The 19978-nt window shown below is 45.0% G+C and overlaps 2 protein-coding genes across 2 annotated transcripts in view; one reads left to right on the top strand and one right to left on the bottom strand.

Moving 5' to 3' along the window:
- Positions 1-19978, bottom strand: part of LOC114643014 (uncharacterized) — a gene marked incomplete at its 3' end in the record, with an annotated part of 1911439 nt that overhangs the window by 1444166 nt on the left and 447295 nt on the right. The window lies entirely within an intron of this gene.
- LOC114643010 (NACHT, LRR and PYD domains-containing protein 6-like) overlaps positions 1-19978 on the top strand; it is a 79802-nt gene that overhangs the window by 53876 nt on the left and 5948 nt on the right. The window lies entirely within an intron of this gene.

The following is a 19978-nucleotide window of genomic DNA, read 5'->3' on the forward strand; positions in this document are numbered from 1 at the left end:
GGGTGGCCTGTAAAGATGCAGCTGTTCAAAAGGAGCGACGAATACTGTGGGGTTTATTTTACTGCACTGCACACAGTCGTAATGTTGTAGAGATTTTCAGTAACTAACTTGAAAACCACCACGTGGAGCAGTGAAAGGCGGGTTTACCAGCAGTAAAGACCTCAGTTAAAACCCCAGTCATTTATTTAACAAACTATTAATTATTTACATTTATAATGCATGTTTCTTGTCTAGTCAAAGCACTTTACATGGACAGTGGGGAGCCACTGCGAAAAGGCACTATATAGGCGCCTGGCCCGACACAAACTGGACATGGAGGCACACGTGTCCCACAGGCAGTACACAGTCCCAAGCACAAACACACAAAGTAAAACACATTCTTCTTCTTCTTCTTCCTCCACCACTCCTCCCAGGCAACCTCGTCCTCATCCTCCCGATTCTGGCTCTCAGACTTTTACAGTTCACCCGGAAGTGCTCCAGGTGCTTGAGTTCCGGCTGCACTTCCTGGTGTGGTGAAAACACTGCCCATAAGGGCTCAGATGTTCCAGCTGCAGCCCCCCAGGCAGCACCTGTGAGACCCAACAGGACTGCACCCAACTCCAATTCCCATGGAGCCGTGCGGGAAACCGAGGCTCCGCTCCAACCCAGGAGGGCGGCCATCTAGTGTCCAGGGGGAGGTAATGCACAGTTCATGGCTGCTCCCCCTGAGCATATAACAAGAGAGATGTAAAGAGAGGGAATGACAAGGGGTGACCGGGCTGTGATGGGCAATTTAGACAGGACATTGGGGTGTACCCTACTGTTTTTGAAGAGATCATTTATGACCACAGAGAGTCAAGACCTCAGCTTTACATCTAATTCAAAGGACCGCATCATTTTTCAGCATAGTGTTTGAGGTAGATATGAATTATATTAATTAATTAAAGAAAGAAACATATTATCTACTAGGGGTAAGCTTGTTCATTGCGTCTTTATTTATCTCTTCAGCAAATGTCTTAGAGAGAGCATTCATCATAGCAGTCTCTTATGGAATAATCAAAAACTTAACGGCAAAGGTTTGTTTTATAATCAACTGAATTTACACTGCCAATCAATGCATACATTTACTCTGATTGGTTTGTTGTCTTATATGCAAATGACTTCATGAAACAAAAATCTATTCCATTATACTCTTGTTCTTCTCATACTGTTAGGTTCAGCTATTGCCCTTGAAATTAGAACATTAGAACACTCTAGACAAGAACAGGCCATTCAGCCCAACAAAGCTCGCCAGTCCTCTCCACTTAATTCTTCTAACTAAAACAACATCAAGTCGAGTTTTGAAAGTCCCTGAAGTCTTACTGTCCACCACACTACTTGGTCGCTTATTCCAAGAGTCTATCGTTCTTTGTGTAAAGAAAAACTTCCTAATGTTTGTGGAAAAGTTTCCAGCTGTGTCCCCGTTTTCTTGATGAACTCATTTTAAAGTCATCATCTTGATCCACTGGACTAATTCCCTTCATAATTTTAAACACTTCAGTCATGTCACCTCTTAATCTTCTTTTGCTTAAACTGTACAGGCTCAGCTCTTTTAATCTTTCCTCATAACTCATCCCCTATATTCCTGGACTCAGACCAGTCGCTCTTCTCTGGACCTTCTCTAGCACTGCTATGTCCTTTTTGTAGCCTGGAGACCAAAACTGCACCCAGGACTCCAGATGAGGCCTCACCAGTGTGTTATAAAACTTGAGCAGAACCTCTTGTGACTTGTACTCCACACATCAAGGCGCTATATAGCCTGACATTCTATTAGCCTTTGTGAATGATTGTGGTCTCCGTGACCCCTTGAACCCTCTGAGCAGACGTCAGACACCATATAAAAGTCCAAATATAACTTTTATTTAGACTAATATGTGCACCAAGCACCCTATACTCTACAACACTCATATAACAAATCAATAAACAATAATCCATACACAATAGCCACCACTCCCAGACACGTCGCCACCCTACCTCCCAGCTCAGCTCAGTGTACTGAGCTTTCCCATAGTCCTTTATACTCCCTGACCCGGAAGTGGTTCCTGGCACAACCCACAAGTCCTTATTCCTCCCGGGTCAGGGTAAACAGTCCTTTTCTTCACCCCGGAAGTACACCGTTTTCTCCTGTCCTGGGATTATGACGTACTTCCGGGTTATAGGGCATTTAAGAGTTGACGGGCTTCCCTACAGCGACTCCTGGTGGTCCCCAAGGCATCCAGCAGGGCTGTGCATAAAACTACATAGTCCATGAGCCCCTACTGGAACTCAGGGCACGTCCATGCTGCAGGGAAAGCTCCACCTGGCGGCCTGGGGTTATTGGCCGGAATAAAAAGCCGGCCACATCTCACAGTACCCTTCCCCCAGCGAAAAACCACGATTTTGAGCGGCCAGCCCCGCGAAGGACGTATTCCTCCAGGAGGATCCGTATGCCGGTCCTTGGCATGGTTGTCTAGCCTTCCCGGAGAACCTTGGGGGAATGTTATAACGAGAATCCCTCTGATCCCCTGTCCTCCGAGGACAACATCGCCATACAGTAGGTGTCCCAGCCGACAACAGTTATAACAAACCCGCCGTCCTCCTGGTCGCCTTCCTCTGTGAGACTGGAACTGCCCTGGAACGTCCGGCTCTGTATCCGCCCCTTTCTCCGCCAAGGAGGGTGTTATGGCCGCCTCGTTGCTCTCTGCCCTTTTCTCTATCTTGTCAGGAGACCTGTGTACCAGCTTATGGATCTCCTGCTTATTCTGGGGCTTGTGTACAGCGTGAGGCTCTCTATGGAGAAGAGAGAGCCTCTTTGCTGTTTGCACGCCCGTTGTCCTATACAATATAGGAGGCGGCGTCATTAGTAACCCCTCGCCCCGGGTAACAGCACTTTTCAGCTGCCCCGGTTTGATTGGCACTTCCTCCCTCCTCCATTAACCAGCGACAACTCCCTCTTCACGCAGGACGGGGTCTCGAGGTCCGTATCGCTCCGGTAAGCCATCTCGTACCGCTGTCCCGGTTCGATCGGACCTTCACCCGTCCACTCCGTCACCATGCCATTCTCAACTGTCAGGCACACAGCGCTTTGGCAGCCGCTACTTATTAATCACGGTGCCGGATCACACTGTGTCCCTTTATTATATTCGGTACAGCTTGGGCTTACCTGTACCACTGCATCACGCGAGAACGGGGCTTCTCGGCCTAATCGTCGCAGGTATTCCAGCAGTCCCTTTAGCGGCGCCTCGGCTGTAGCTCCCAGCTCTTCCACGCGTTCCTTTAATTCTCTTAAGTCCTGTAAAAACAAACTCACGGATACGAGCAACTTCTCGAGATCCCGTATGTCCAAAATATTATTTATTTCGACCGGAGGTAAGTTCGGTTCCGTATTTGACTCACCTGCCGACCGGGAGCCAATGAGCACGTCCATTCCAGTCATGTGCTCTGCTGGGCTTCGCGGAGGCTTCTGGTCATTGGAGTCTCGCAGTTCAGATGGCCTGGGCGCTGCTACCGGCCGAGAGCCAATAGGCACGTCCGTTGTCGGCATGTGCTCAGTGTCCCGCAAAGACTCTTGGGAGTTGGAGTCAAAAGAGGATCGGGTAGCCTCCAGCGGCCGACTGCGGTCTGCTTTTTCAAATTTATCTGCAGCCAGTTCAGTCACGTCCCTCTCCTCCTTTCCTTTTTTTAATTTCGGCGCTGCTTCGCTCACCACCCCCTTCCCTTTCAGGGAGCTTTGTTCCATTGGGGAAACGACGACCTCACCTATGGACTGGAGTTGACCTTCTCCTTCCCACAATCCATCGCGCGAGGTCACGTGGTCAGGATCCGCGAATGGGCTTGTGAAGTGACTACTCCCAGCCTGGCCTGCCTTCCGAGTATCGCGGCCATCTTGCCAAGGTATGACGCAGGTATCCAATGCACCGTCTGCTTTCTGGAAGCATGTCTCTGTAAAATAGGAAAAAAACATCCCCGAAACTTCAGGCGTTTTCCCTGCACATACCTCCCCACTTGGCAGCTGGGTTCCTAACCCTTTTTGGGATTCCGACACGACCGATGGCCGATAGCGTTCTTGCTGCTGGGCCACTTGAGCTTGCTCCGCTTTTATTATTGCTAGATCCTCTTCACTCCCAGTCAGGTAAGTCCAGGTCATCTCGGCTTCTGTCATGTTTTTCACCCAGTCGGGATTGCCCTTCTTCTTTCCCGATTTCTTCCCCATCATGGTCTGTATAAGGCTCACTATTGCAGCGCTTTTAAATTGGAGTGTTTCTTCAACCTTCGGGTGCTCCGACGTTATCTGCTTAGGGTTCTCTCCCCACAGAAATTTATTTGAATTCAGGTCCTCTGCCAAAAACTGACGGCCAGAGAATCCTGCCAAGACTACGCCACTGTGAATGATTGTGGTCTCCGTGACCCCTTGAACCCTCTGAGCAGACGTCAGACACCATATAAAAGTCCAAATATAACTTTTATTTAGACTAATATGTGCACCAAGCACCCTATACTCTACAACACTCATATAACAAATCAATAAACAATAATCCATACACAATAACCACCACTCCCAGACACGTCGCCACCCTACCTTCCAGCTCAGCTCAGTGTACTGAGCTTTCCCATAGTCCTTTATACTCCCTGACCTGGAAGTGGTTCCTGGCACAACCCACAAATCCTTATTCCTCCCGGGTCAGGGTAAACAGTCCTTTTCTTCACCCCGGAAGTACACCGTTTTCTCCTGTCCTGGGATTATGACGTACTTCCGGGTTATAGGGCATATAAGAGTCGACGGGCTTCCCTACAGCGACTCCTGGTGGTTCCCAAGGCATCCAGCAGGGCTGTGCATAAAAACTACATAGTCCATGAGCCCCTGATGGAACTCGGGGCACGTCCATGCTGCAAGGAAAGCTCCACCTGGCGGCCTGGGGGTATTGGCCGGAATAAAAAGACGGCCACATCTCACACCTTCTTAATGGCTTCTGAACACTGTCTGGAAGTCGATAGCTTAGAGTCCACTATGACTCCTAAATCCTTCTCATAAGGTGTACTCTTGATTTTACATCCGCCCATTGTGTATTCAAACCTAACATTTTTACTTGCAATGTGTAATACTTTACATTTACTGCCATTAAATTTCATCTGCCACAACTCTGCTCAAGCCTGTCTGCGGTCCAAGTCCTTCTGCAATGATATAACAGATTCCAAATTATCTGCTAATCCACCTATCTTAGTATCATCTGCAAACTTAAACAGCATGTTACTTATATTCCTATCTAAATAATTTATATTTATTAAAAATAGCAGCTGCCCTAGCACTGCCCCCTGTGGAACACCACTCTTAACATCGGATGATCGTTGTGATGAGGTTCCTTGCACCATCACCCTCTGCTTCCTGTGTCTGAGCCAATTCTGCACCCATCTAAAAACATCACCCTGAACTCCCACTTCTTTTAGTTTGATGCCCACCCTCTCATGTGGCACCTTATCAAATGTTTTCTGAAAGTCCAGATAAATAATATCATGTACTCCACTTTGATCGTATCCTTTTGTTGCCTCCTCAGAATTCCAGTATGTTAGCAAAACACGACCTCCCTCTTCTGACCCCACACTGACTGTTCCTAATAACTCCTGTCCTTGCCATGTGTTGCTCAATCTTATCCTTAATAAATACTTCCATTAATTTTCCTGTGATGCATGTTACGCTTACTGGCCTGTAGTTGCTCTGATCTTCCCCGTCACCCTTTTCATATGATGGGATGATATTTGCCATTTTCCAGTCCTTCGGAATCTCTCCAGTGCACAGTGACTTCCTAAAAATATTTGTCAAGGGTTTATATCTGAACTCACTAGCCTCCTTAAGAACTGGAGGATAAATATTACCTGGTCCTGGTGATTTGTTTGATTTCATTTTATTTAATCTCAGCAGCACTTCTCCAAATCCCTCAGTACTGCCTTAGTAGTCCCTGTTACTGCTCTGAGGTTATCCACTTCCTCACTTGTGAACACCTCAGAACAATGTAAGTTTAGGGCATCTCCTATTTCACTGTTTGTATCTTTTAATTCCCTTTACTATTTCTGATGCACTTCACCTCCTCCTTGACTGTTCTTTTACTACTAAAATACTGAAAGAATCTCTTAGGGTCGTCTTTCGCCTTATCTGCTATATTCCTTTCCAACTGCCTTTTAGCCTCGCTGATATCCTTCTTAATGGTTGCCCTCATGTTCTCATATGCTCTATGATTCACTTTGCAGTCATTCGTCTTATGTGCCTTATAAAGCAGTTTTTTCCTTTGCAACTTCTTTTTTAAATCTTTATTAATCCACCGTGGAGATTTTTTAAAATTTCCTATTAATTCCAAATTTAGGTCTGTATCTTTCCTGCATTACATGTAACACATTTTTAAACCTGTTCCACTGCTCCTCGACTGTCTCCACTCTTAACAGCTTATCCCAGAGTATCCTACTTAGACTTTCTTGCAACTGCTCAAAATTAGCCTACCAAAGTTCAGCTTAACAATTTTAATCTCTGTGTATGTGAAGCTGTCCAGTCTTGTTGTTTACAGAACATCTGCTGATCTCTTAGTTATCTTCTCATCTCCTAGCACATTTTGTGTATGACATTAACCTTCTGCGGGTATATCCTTGTCTTTTATTTAATTAATCGTTTCAGTATCTCTCCTCAAAACAAATGCTTATATATTTCAATGTACTCTGCAAACCAAAATACTCAATTTTGTCACTTTCACTGTCACTTTATGTTAATGATTCAAAATGTACTGACTTAACAGAACTTCATAGTAATATTAACAAAAAAATCATACATCAAAGGAACTAAAAGATATGACTGGTGGGTGTTTTGGAGACATTTCAAAATTCCTCTTTCACTTTTTGGAGAACTTTATTGTTGTCATCACTATCACGGCTAATATTCAGTGTAATAGTTGCACCAGCTGCCTCAATGGCTGATCCTTTTGTTTTCTTTGTTGCATATTGAAACTGAAGAGGCCTCATTTGAACCCCACGCACCGTCGTCGTCTGTGTGAAGTTTGAGTGTTCTCCACATGTACAAATGGGCTTTCCTTTTACTTCTACAGAGACGTGCAAACAACATTAAACAAAAAGGTTGTTGGGTTGCACCTTTTGTAGTCTTATTACAAATACTGTTTTTATGTTTAATTTCTTTCCATCTGAGACCTTTATTTTGGTTTTAATGAAAGTCATGTGGTGTAACTGAATACGTCTTTTAATTTTGTGAAATGAACAGCCTCGACACACACAAAATGGTTTGGGGCAGCCACCCATATATTGTCCCTGACTGCAAAAGGGCTTTGAAAGAGCACTCATGTGCATGGTTTTGAGTCCTGAACTGAACTGATGGGATTAGGAAAAGATGGCAGCTTTATAAGGCGGAAGTGACGTCATTTGGCCAGAACTGGAAGTAACGTTAGCCTGGGTGCCGGAACCGGAAGTGATGTTGAATCAGGCAGGTTTTCCCATATTTGGCCTGCAGAGATACCAGAGGTAGGTTTAGTGCACCCCGCCACCCCTGGGCCTGGTGGGTAATTACCTCCACTTGGTCCACTCGGCTCCCTCCTAGTTGCATGTGTGTGACACGTGGTAGCATCAGACTGATGAAGCTGCTTGGATGAGCAGTGAAACGTATCTACCTAACAAGAAAGAAGTCCAGTTGCCATGACTCAACTACCAGCTAATTTCACCTGGATGACTGAGAATCTTCACAGACCTAAGTGTAGAATGGAGCTCATGTTCTGCTCGATACCAAAGAAGCAGGCCTTGTCTTGTGCTGACCTTAAATGATTCCAAAAGACAGATGGGCAGGTTCAGTAAATACTTGTTGAAAGTATGTGCAGTTGTCACAAAAGAATCAATACAGTACATAAAAACAAAACAAAAGCAGCAGTCGACATGAACGGCATCAAAAACATGTTGGGAAAGGGGGCTAAAGTGTAAATAACACAAATCATTACACTTTAAATTTTATTGACTTTTGTAATTATGTTAGGATGGTCACTTTATTTCAGGAACCTCTGAGGCAGGCACCTTAAACTGAGTGCTGCTCTGTCTTTGCATGGACTGCTGAGGAAAGGGAGTTTTCCATGAATGATCATTTTAGAGAAATGGAGAAAAAGAAAGTCTGCTAATGCAGCCCGTTTGGTACAAGATTTCTGAAATGTCACAGCTCCTGTGTGTGTTTTTATGACAGTCTTCTCCCCTCTCCAGATTCATGCATAATGTCTCCCATCTCCACTTAGAATTTCTCTTCTTCTTCTTTTGGCTGCTCCCGTTAGGGTTGCCAAAGTGGATAATCAGATGTCTTCCACTGTTAAGAGTTTGAAGTCAGCATGTAGCTGATTATCCATCCATCTATCCATCTTTCAAACCTACTTATTCAGAGCGAGGTCTCAGGGAAGCTCCTGCCTATCCCAGCAATCATTAGGTGCAAAGCTGGAAGAAACCCTGAAATGAGTACCAGAAGGAGAACATGCTGTTCTTTTGCATTGGCTTTAACGTTACATTCTAGCTTTCTGTGGTTCCCTCAGTCCATTCAGATGAAGCCCAAACAGTGGTTCATGTGCCATCCCCCTAAGCCCCCCTCCAGCTGACTGTGAAGTGTTATTACTGCACTCTGAAGTGAGTGGGATCCACCAGAACTCCTCCACCTCCAGCTGCAGTTTCAGAAGTCAAGGAGGAGATTCTTATAGTTATATTAATGTCTGTTGGAGACTTTGCTCTTGAGGAGATACATTTTAGAAAACCGTGAGAGACTGTGCTGTTTTAGCGGGTGATCACCGAAGAATATCACAAGCATTTGAAACAGCCTGTCTTCAGTTTTTTTATGTATTTATTTTGTATTTCATATTTCTCTAAACGATTGAATGTGTGTCACTTGGGTGAGAAATACGAACTTGAGCTTTTACTCCAAATATGTATCATGGTGGTTGCCATGGCTCTATTTAGAGCGCTAGCCCATGAAGCAGCTTACGGTGATGGTGACAATATAATTAGTGACATTATAATTATAATTGTACCAGGACAGCCCTACAGACTTAAACATTTTAGATTAATTTAGGTTCCTGGAATAAACTGACAAGAATGAACGCAAAATTCAATGAAATTGAAGTATGAAAATGAGATATAAATTTTTACCAGCAGCCTCCTTAGCGTTAGTCCAGAGTGTCACTTGTGCAACTGTACAGATGTGTGTTGAGCATTAGAACCAAGAATCACACGGGCTGTAAAAGTGCTATCAGTGCTGCCGTTCTTTAGAGAAATTATCTGAGTGTAGGTTTTCACTAATTACGAAATATCTGCACTTTACCAACAATGAAGACTTTCTTTTTTCTTTTATTAAAATCCAATAACAACAACAACAACAGCATTTATTTATATAGCACATTTTCATACAAAACGTAGCTCAAAGTGCTTTACATAATGAAGAAAAGAAAAATAAAAGACAAAATACAAAATTAAAATGAGACAACATTAGTTAGCATAGAAAGGAGTAAGGTCCGATGGCCAGGGTGGACAGAAAAAACAAAAAAAAACTCCAGACGGCTGGAGAAAAAAAATAAAATCTGTAGGGGTTCCAGGCCACAAGACCGCCCAGTCCCCTCTGGGCATTGTACCTAACATAAATGAAATAGTTCTCTTTGTAGTTAGGGTTCCATTCCATACAAGCAAATCAAGTTTAACAAAACTAGGTTTGAAACAAATCAACCCGCACCCATGAGAAAGAGAGCTAGGCCAACAGAGTAAAACTTTAATAATAGTAAAAATAAGTTTATAAATAAACAAAAGTAGAATAAAAAAGAGGAGAGAGAATCCGCTTCCTCAATTTTCTAAAATGTTATTGATTAGGTCCTGCCAGGTTTTGAAAAAGTTCTGCACAGATCCTCTAAGTGAGAATTAGATTTTTTCCAATTTCAGATAATATATAACATCAGTTACCCACTGACTTAAAAGAGGTGAGTTAGGATTCTTCCACTTGAGCAGGACAAGTCCTACGTGCCAGCAGTGACGTAAAGGCGGTCATGCTGTAGCCTGACAGGGACTCTAACACAGTATAGTACAGACAGATAATGGACAGTAAGATTCTCAATAAGCTTTAGGTATGAACTGTAATGAGCAATATGCCAGCGAGTTTACAACGGAAAAAAAATGACTTAACAACGCTTTTGGACTTACTGTCAGGTTGTTTCTTTTGTTTTTGTTTTTTCCTCCAGATGTTCCACTATTTGTTTCAGGTACAAACCTCGCACATAATATTCCAAATTTAGCGACCAGTGTTTTAAATGTTGCGCCAAAGCTAAATGCAGTCACGGGTGCCTGGGAAGGTCGAAAGAGAGCTATAGGGGAGTCCATTTTGGATTAGTAGTGTAGGTGTACTGTAATGTTTCCATTTGTATCTTAGTAACCTCAAGGTTAGGTTTAAATGTTTTTGTTGTTTTGTTATTTAGTGTTTTATTATGTGTATGTTATTGTTAGATATTTTGATTTTTGCTCAAAGTGTATGATTTCCCCAGGAGGCCCATAGTGGAATCTCCCTGTGTTTAGGTAAGCTTACCATGGGAATTGAGGAGCCTTTATAAGTATAGTTGTGGCCGCAAGAGGGGGAACAACGATTTGAGAAGAAGGGTTAGGTTGTGCGAGGACACCAGGCTAAGAGGTGCCTTGTGGCTGAGCTGTCGGTTGATGTTAAGGAGTGGGTTAGGCTCCTGAGAACCAAGAACAGTTCCTGATTTTTTTTTGAGGAGTTGCATTTATGACAGGAGCTGAAACATAGTCCAGTTTTGTTTTATTTTAAGGCTGCTGATACCCTAACATGGAATAAAAGTGACTGCGTATATATCAGGGTAAGAGCCTCTGTGTTTTACATATTATGTTTTTCTTCTTTACATTTTCATAATTAGATTTGTTTTGTCACAGGATTATATACAGTAATCCCTCACTTATCGCGGGAGATAGCTTCCAAGGCGGACCGCGATAACTGAATTTCCGCGAAGTAGGGACACCATATTTATTTAATTATTTAACGTGTATTTGGACGTTTTTAAACCCTCTCTGTATTGTTTACAACCCACCCTTTACTCTATTAATAACAGGGACAACTGCTAAGCAATATGAAATCGGTAGATAAGTTTACATTTATTGTATAGCGAAGTACACGTAGTTATATATGACGTGATGATGGTGATGAATATGCTGCGCAGTAAAAATGATGACGATGAAGGTGATAATCCCCTGAATGCAGTAGCAAGAGCACGTTAATGCTGAATGAGTGAGATGAGACTTCCTGGTTAATGCAGCACTCCGTCGCTGAGCCAATCAGCAGCACACAGGAACTTAACTGCGTGCTCTGATTGGGTAGCTTCTCAGCCATCCGCCAATAGCATCTCTTGTATGGAATCAACTGGGCAAAGCAACTGAGGAAGCAAATACCAGAAGTAAAAAGACCCATTGTCCGCAGAAACCCGTGAAGCAGCGAAAAATCCCCGTTTTATATTTAGATAGATAGATAGATACTTTATTAATCCCAATGGGAAATATGCTTACATATAAAATCCACGAAGTCGTGAATCCGCGAAAAGTGAACCGCGAAGTAGCAAGGGATTACTGTATATTTTTTGTGCAACCATTTACATTGGCATAATAAAATTACCTTTTTTTTATGAACATCTGCCTCTCTTGTGCCTCTCTTATTTCCCCCTCAGTCCTGGTCGGTCCCAAACTACTAGCAGGCCATCTACTTTAGTAAATGGCTTGTGACAAAGGCTATTACAGTTTATTTGTCTTTCTGCACTTTAAGCCCCTCTGTGAGCACACCACAGATTAGGAGGGATTGTGACACCCAGGCTGTCTGAAAGGCATTTAAAGATTTTGATCCAGAATGATGTTGATTTGGTGCAGGCCCAAAACATGTGACCCAGTGAGGCTGGAACTTGATTGCAACATTCGCAGCTTGGATCTTGCCCTGGAAACATTTTGGACAATTTTAAATGAGAGAGATACACTCGATGATTTTAAGTTGAATGATTGTATGCTTTGTGCATATGGAGCTTGAGTGAATTCTGTGCATTGCTACTTTCCAATCCTTTTCTGAGTTATAAAGTGAGAGATCCTTTTAAATGCTGTCTGAGTCCTTAAGACTGATCAATATTTTTTCTGGAATAGAGGGAGGTGGGAGGTGAAGGAAATTGGGCAGGTTTTGTTTATCAAAGTTTCTAATTTGAAGGTAGGGAATGAAATGTATTGCTGGAAAGTTACATTTAGAGTGTAATTGTGTGTACACTTGAGAGGGTGGAAAAAGGTGGTTTTAGTGCAGAGATGCCACAGATAAAATTTTAAAATACTTCCTACATTGGTTCCACATTCTGAGTAAGTGAAGCACAATTGGGTTGTTAGTATATTGGCAATGACTTGAACCTATTGGGGTACAAAGCAAGGAATATAAAGAAGTGCTGCAGGATTTGATTTCTTTGCAGACCAAGCCTGTGTATGTTCATCTATTTGTGTCAACGTCCAGGTTTTTATAGTTTGTATGTCTGCTGCCCAGAAATAAAATTGAAAGTGAGGTAGAGCCATGCCACCTTCTGTCTTAGGTCATTGTAGGGTAGCCCTTTAGATAAGTAGACGTTTTGAATTCCAAATAAATTAGGTTATAGTTGAATCTAATTTCTTAAAAAATGATTTATTGATGCATATTGGAATGTTTTGAAATAGAAAAAGAAGCTTAGGAAGAATAGTCATATTAACAACATTAATTCTTCAGCTAAAGTGAGATGAAGGGTTGACCATCTATATAAGTCTTGCTTAATTTTTCCATGCAGACAGGAAAATTCTGTTTATAAAGAGTGTGATAGACAACCAGCAGCTCAACCCAGCCGGGACGCCTACAGAGTGGAAGGATGGGGGAAGGCAACCTCTTTGGGACACTACTTCCCCCAAGACGCTAGATGGCAGCTCCCCTGGAGTGTAGCAGTGCCCCAGATTCCCACATGGCATCCTGGGACTTGGAGTTCAGGTTCTCAGCCCTGTTTGGTGTCGTGGGTGCCGACAGGGGGAGCTGTCGAAGGATCCGGGGAATCAGGCTTTCCCGGTAGCCTGGAAGTATTAGTGGATCATGAAGACGGAAGCCCCAGAGTACTTCTGGGCTGATTAAAAGAGCTTTGCTTACCCAGCTGACCCGGAAGTGCTGTCAAGTCATGTGGGTGGAAGAACGGGAACATTTCCGCTTCAAGGACTATTTAAAGGACTGTTGGGAACCCATCAGGCAAGCTGGAGTTGGGAGGTGTAGGACAGAGCTTGTTGGGAGGTGTGGAGGAGATAGAGACAGAGAAAATCGTATTGATTGTTGTACATACTTGTCTGTGTTATTGTGGCTATGGTGCCTAGGGCACTATTTATAAAAGAAAAAGTATTAAAATACTTCTTAGTGCTTTTACCCGGTGTCCTGAACATCTGTCTGTTGGGGATAAGGGGATAAGCTAGGAGTTTGGAGAGTATCTTAACATCATTATTGAGAAGTGAAATTGGTCTGTATGATGCAGATTTTAGTAAGTCCTTATTTTGCTTAGGAAAGAAGGTAATTAATGCTTGGCGAAAAGTTTGAGGTAGTAATGTTTTTGTCTCTAGCTTTTGTAAATGTTGCTTATAAAAGGGGTCTGATAAGCTGTGGTCAGTTGCAAACTGTTTAACTGTCTTTGAAGTGTTAGATATCATCGTCTCTATGGGTAGAGACCTTTCTGGGTCTAGATTTAAAACACAATTAAAGTCCCCAGCCGTTATAATTCTATGAGTGTTCACATTGGGATTGGATGCAAATACGGTTTGGATGAAGTCCCTATCATCCATATTGGGTGCATAGATGTTTATCAAAATCACTTTACAGTTAAATTACCTATGACATTTGAACACTCTAGACGAGAATAGGCCATTCAGCCCAACAAAGCTCACCAGTCCTATCTACTTATTTCTTCCGAAAAAACATCAAGTCGGGATTTGAAAGTCCATAAAGTCCTACTGTCTACCATAATACTTTTGTAGCTTATTTCAAGTGTGTATTGCTCTTTGTGTAAAGAAAAACTTCCTACTGTTTGTGCAAAATTTACACTTAAGTTTCCAACTATGTCCACCTGTTCTTGATGAACTAATTTTAAAATAACAGGCTCAATCCACTGGACTAATTCTCTTCATAATTTTAAACATTTCAATCATGTCAACTCTTAATTTTCTTTTGCTTAAACTGTATAAGCTCAACTCTTTTAATTTTTCCTCATAATTCAACCCCTGTAGCCCTGAATCAGCCTAGTCGCTCTTCTCTGGACCTTTTCTAGCACTACTATGTCCTTTTTGTAGCCTGGAGAACAAAACTGCACACAGGACTCCGGATGAGGCCAAACCATTGCATTATAAAGGTTGAGCAGAACTGTGAATTATACTCCACATGTTGTGCTATTTAACCTGACATTCTGTTTACCATCTTTATTGCTTCTACTGTCTGGAAGTTGATAGCTTAGAGTCCACTATGACTCCTAAATCCTTCTCATAAGGTGTACTCTCGATTTTCTGACTGCCCATTGTGTATTCAAACCTCACACTGTGTAATTCTTTACATTTACTGACATTAAATTTCATCTGCCACAAATCTGCCCAAGCCTATATGCTATCCAAAGTCCTTCTGTGATGATATAACGTATTCCAAATTATCAGCTTGTTACTTATATTCCTATCTAAATTATTTATATATTTTAAAAATAGCAGCAGCCTTAGCACTACCCCCTGCTGGTCACCACTCTTAAAACTGGCCAATTCTCATGAGGTTCCTCACAACATCACCCTCTGCTTCCTGTGTCTGAGCCAATTCTGTACCCATCTAAAAATATCACCCTAAACTCCCAATTATTTTAGTTTGATGCCCAACCTCTCATGTGGCACCTTAACAAATGCTTTTTGAAAGTCAAGATAAATAATATCATATGCTCCTCTTTGATCGTATTCTTTTATTGCCTCCTCATAGACATGACAATCACATATCTCCCTTCAGGATCAGATGCTACAAATGAGATTGTTGTATGTATAAGAACCCCACACCTAGTTTTTTTTTAATTTAAGATAAGACAGCTTTGTCCTTAATTTCCAATTTTCCCAGGAGTTATTGCCATGAAGCCTATTGTTACATTGGCACTTAAAATTATAAGGATTAAAAGGATAGATTACAGATAGCTTCCTCTCTCTCCCCCTGCTCCCCTCAGTATCATTGCAAGCAGATCAAACAGACAGTAAGATCTTCTTTGCCATGTCAGGACAGAATGTGACTCACAACCGTGTTTCAAAAAAGTGTCAGGATCAGTTTTCTTAGCTTTTTTTCTGCTTCCTTTATAGAAGTAAAATGTAGAGCTTGCCTTGAATGTCCACTTTCAGTTTGACAGGATACAAGAGGCTGTTTCTGATCTCAGCTCTCTGTAAACGCTGTATAATGATGTAAAATGCATCGTGTTTAGCAGCTGTTGAGGGTGAGAAATCAGGGAAAAAATGAATGTGGTTATTTTCAAATATAATCTATTGTTTCAGTCTGAGAACATTGTAAGTTTTTAAAACATACGATGAGAGTCCTAGGTTTAGAGGTATTCTGATCCCTGTATGCGGTAAGCTACTGCTATCTCGATGTCTAATTTGAAGTCCTCTCCAATTATTTTAGAGAATACAGTAGTTCAGTTATGAATTTCACTGGGTTTGGACTTTCACGATTCTCAGGGAGACCTTCAATTCTAATATTATTCCCTCTGCATCTTTCTTCCAGTGCAGCAAGTCTGTCTCAGAGTACTTTGCATTCGGAATTTGCACCCATTGCTTTTCCGTCAGCAGTAGATGCCAGTTGTTCAGCTGTTTCAATACGAGTTGTGAACGTTTGCTTAACGTCTTCCAAGTGAGCACCAAGCGCTCTCAGTTTATTCTCAAACTTAGATGCATTTCCTGTATTTGTTGCTCAATTTTTTGTAGCATACCCTAAAGGCTGCCTCAAAGTTATTACTTAAACGTTTTTCCTGGTCTTAAATATCCTGAAGCAGTTTGTCTTGGGTATGTCCATTTTCATTATATCATTTATATCCTTCTTTATATTATTCTTGAGCACCTTTATGTCCACCCCAAGAGCATTGGCCATGGTGGTGATCATTACCTTCAGCTCAGATAGTTTGTTTCGGTCTTCTCCATGCTCTGTGGGTGAAGTGGCAAGCCCAGTTGGAGTTAATGTTTCCGGCTTGTGGAAGGTAAGTCCATTTTCAGTTTCAATGAATCTGCTGGAATCACCAAGCTATCCTGGCCCGACTCGCTTGCACATTTGTTCTCACTTTCAGTTTGGGCTGGAGACAATGCAGCAGCATCAGGTCCCAGAAAATCTATGTTTTCACCTATCTGTTCCAGGTCAGTCTCTAACAAGCCATACCTTCAGCTTAGACTTGATTCCTAGCTAGGCTTGGATGAATCTTTAGCTGTCTTTTCTGTTTCTTTCTGAGCCCTTTTTCTGCCACTCATGTTTATATTTGCTTGCATATACTGTAATTGAGCCTCCTTGGGTTGAGTAAATACAGGATACTTCTGGATGATAAAAAAAGAGAAAAAATAAACCAGCTGCCCCTCCTTTAACCGTCACCTTATCGTGGTGGAGGGGTTTGCGTGTCCCAATGATCCTAGGAGCTCTGTTGTCCGGGGCTTTATGCCCCTGGTAGGGCCACCCAAGGCAAACTGGTCCTAGGTGAGGGATGAGACAAAGAGCGGTTAAACAAACCTCCTATGAAGAAAAACCATTTTGGACGGCGTTTTCCCTTGCCCGGACGCAGGTCACCGGGGCCCCACTCTGGAGCCAGGCCTGGAGGTGGGGCTCGATGGCGAGCGCCTGGTGGCCGGGCCTGCACCCATGGGGCACAGCCCGAAGAGGCAACGTGGGTCCCCCTTCCCATGGGCTCACCACCTATGGGAGGGGCCAAGGAGGTCGGGTGCAGTGTGAGTTGGGTGGTGGCCGAAGGCGGGGACCTTGGCGGTCCGATCCTCGGCTACAGAAACTGGCTCTTGGGACGTGGAATGTCACCTCTCTGAAGGGGAAGGAGCCTGAGCTAGTGCGCGAAGTTGAGAGGTTCCGGCTAGATATAGTCGGGCTCACCTCGACGCACAGCTTGGACTCTGGAACCAATCTCCTTGAGAGGGGCTGGACTCTCTACCACTCTGGAGTTGCCCCCGGTGAGAGGCGCCGAGCAGGTGTGGGTATACTTATTGCCCCCCAACTTGGAGCCTGTACATTGGGGTTTACCCCGGTGGACGAGAGGGTAGCCTCCCTTCGCCTTCGGGTGGGGGGACGGGTCCTAACTGTTGTTTGTGCGTATGCACCAAACAGCAGTTCGGAGTACCCACCCTTTTTGGAGTCCCTGGAGGGGGTGCTAGAGGGCATACCTTCTGGGGACTCCCTCGTTCTGCTGGGAGACTTCAATGCTCACGTGGGCAATGACAGTGAGACCTGGAAGGGCGTGATTGGGAGGAATGGCCCCCCTGATCTGAACCCGAGCAGTGTTTTGTTATTGGACTTCTGTGCTCGTCACGGATTGTCCATAACGAACACCATGTTCAAGCATAGGGGTGTTCATATATGCACTTGGCACCAGGACACCCTAGGCCTCAGTTCGATGATCGACTTTGTGGTCGTGTCGTCGGACTTGCGGCCACATGTCTTGGACACTCGGGTGAAGAGAGGGGCGGAGCTGTCAACTGATCACCACCTGGTGGTGAGTTGGCTTCGAGGGTGGGGGAGGATGCCGGTCAGGCGTGGTAGGCCCAAACGTGTTGTGAGGGTCTGCTGGGAACGTCTGGCAGAGCCCCCTGTCAGAAGTAGCTTCAACTCCCACCTCCGGCAGAACTTCGACCACATCCCGAGGGAGGTGGGGGACATTGAGTCCGAATGGGCCATGTTCCGTGCCTCTATTGTTGAGGCAGCTGACCGGAGCTGTGGCCGTAAGGTGGTCGGTGCCTGTCGTGGCGGCAATCCCCGAACCCGCTGGTGGACACCGGCGGTGAAGGATGCCGTCAAGCTGAAGAAGGAGTCCTACAGGACCCTTTTGTCCTGTGGGACCCCGGAGGCAGCTGATAGGTACCGGCAGGCCAAGCGGAATGCGGCTTTGGTGGTTGCTGAGGCAAAAACTCGGGCGTGGGAGGAGTTTGGGGAGGCCATGGAGAATGACTTTCGGACGGCTTCGAGGAGATTCTGGTCCACCATCCGGCGTCTCAGGAAGGGGAAGCAGTGCAGTGTCAACACTGTATATGGTGGGGATGGTGCGCTGCTGACCTCGACTCGGGATGTTGTGGGTCGGTGGGGGGAATACTTTGAAGACCTCCTCAATCCCATTAACATGCCTTCCAATGAGGAAGCAGAGCCTGGGGACTCAGAGGTGGGCTCCCCCATCTCTGGGACTGAGGTCACCGAGGTGGTCAAAAAACTCCTTGGTGGCAGGGCCCCGGGGGTGGATGAGATACGCCCGGAGTTCCTCAAGGCTCTGGATGTTGTAGGACTGTCTTGGCTGACACGCCTCTGCAACATCTCATGGACATCAGGGACAGTGCCTCTGGATTGGCAGACCAGGGTGGTGGTCCCCCTCTTTAAGAAGGGGGATCGGAGGGTGTGTTCCAACTACAGAGGGATCACACTCCTCAGCCTCCCTGGAAAAGTCTATTCAGGGGTCCTGGAGAGGAGGGTCCGTCGGATAGTCGAGCCTCGGATTCAGGAGGAACAGTGTGGTTTTCGTCCTGGTCGCGGAACAGTGGACCAGCTCTATACCCTTAGCAGGGTCCTGGAGGGTGCATGGGAGTTTGCCCAACCAGTCTACATGTGTTTTGTGGACTTAGAAAAGGCATTCGACCGTGTCCCTCGGGGAATCCTGTGGGGGGTACTCCGAGAGTATGGGGTACCGGCCCCCCTGATAAGGGCTGTTCAGTCCCTGTACGATCAGTGCCAGAGCTTGGTCCGCATTGCCGGCAGTAAGTCGAACCCGTCTCCAGTGAGAGTTGGACTCCGCCAGGGCTGCCCTTTGTCACCGATTCTGTTCATAACTTTTATGGACAGAATTTCTAGGCGCAGCCAGGGTGTTGAGGGGGTCCGGTTTGGTGGGCTCAGGATTGGGTCACTGCTTTTTGCAGATGATGTTGTCCTGTTTGCTTCATCAGGCCGTGATCTTCAGCTCTCTCTGGATCGGTTCGCAGCCGAGTGTGAAGCGGTTGGGATGAGAATCAGCACCTCCAAATCCGAGACCATGGTCCTCAACCGGAAAAGGGTGGAGTGCCCTCTCAGGGTTGGTAGCGAGATCCTGCCCCAAGTGGAGGAGTTCAAGTATCTCGGGGTCTTGTTCACGAGTGAGGGAAGAATGGAGCGTGAGATCGACAGGCGGATCGGTGCGGCATCCGCAGTAATGCGGGCGTTGCATCGGTCTGTCATGGTGAAAAAGGAGCTGAGCCGCAAGGCGAAGCTCTCAATTTACCAGTCGATCTATGTTCCTACCCTCACCTATGGTCATGAGCTATGGGTAGTGACCGAAAGAACGAGATCGCGAATACAAGCGGCTGAAATGAGTTTCCTCCGCAGGGTGTCTGGGCTTTCCCTTAAAGATAGGGTGAGAAGCTCAGTCATCCGGGAAGGGCTCAGAGTAGAGCCGCTGCTCCTCCGCATCGAGAGGAGTCAGATGAGGTGGCTCGGGCATCTGATCAGGATGCCTCCTGGACGCCTCCCTGGTGAGGTGTTCCAGGCACGTCCAACCGGGAGGAGGCCCCGGGGAAGACCCAGGACACGCTGGAGGGATTATGTCTCTCGACTGGCCTGGGAACGCCTTGGGATTCTCCCGTAAGAGCTAGAAGAAGTGACCGGGGAGAGGGAAGTCTGGGCATCTCTGCTCAAGCTGCTGCCCCCGCGACCCGACCTCGGATAAGCGGGAGA

Source organism: Erpetoichthys calabaricus, chromosome 2, assembly GCF_900747795.2.
Source record: "Erpetoichthys calabaricus chromosome 2, fErpCal1.3, whole genome shotgun sequence".
Taxonomy (NCBI): domain Eukaryota; kingdom Metazoa; phylum Chordata; class Cladistia; order Polypteriformes; family Polypteridae; genus Erpetoichthys; species Erpetoichthys calabaricus.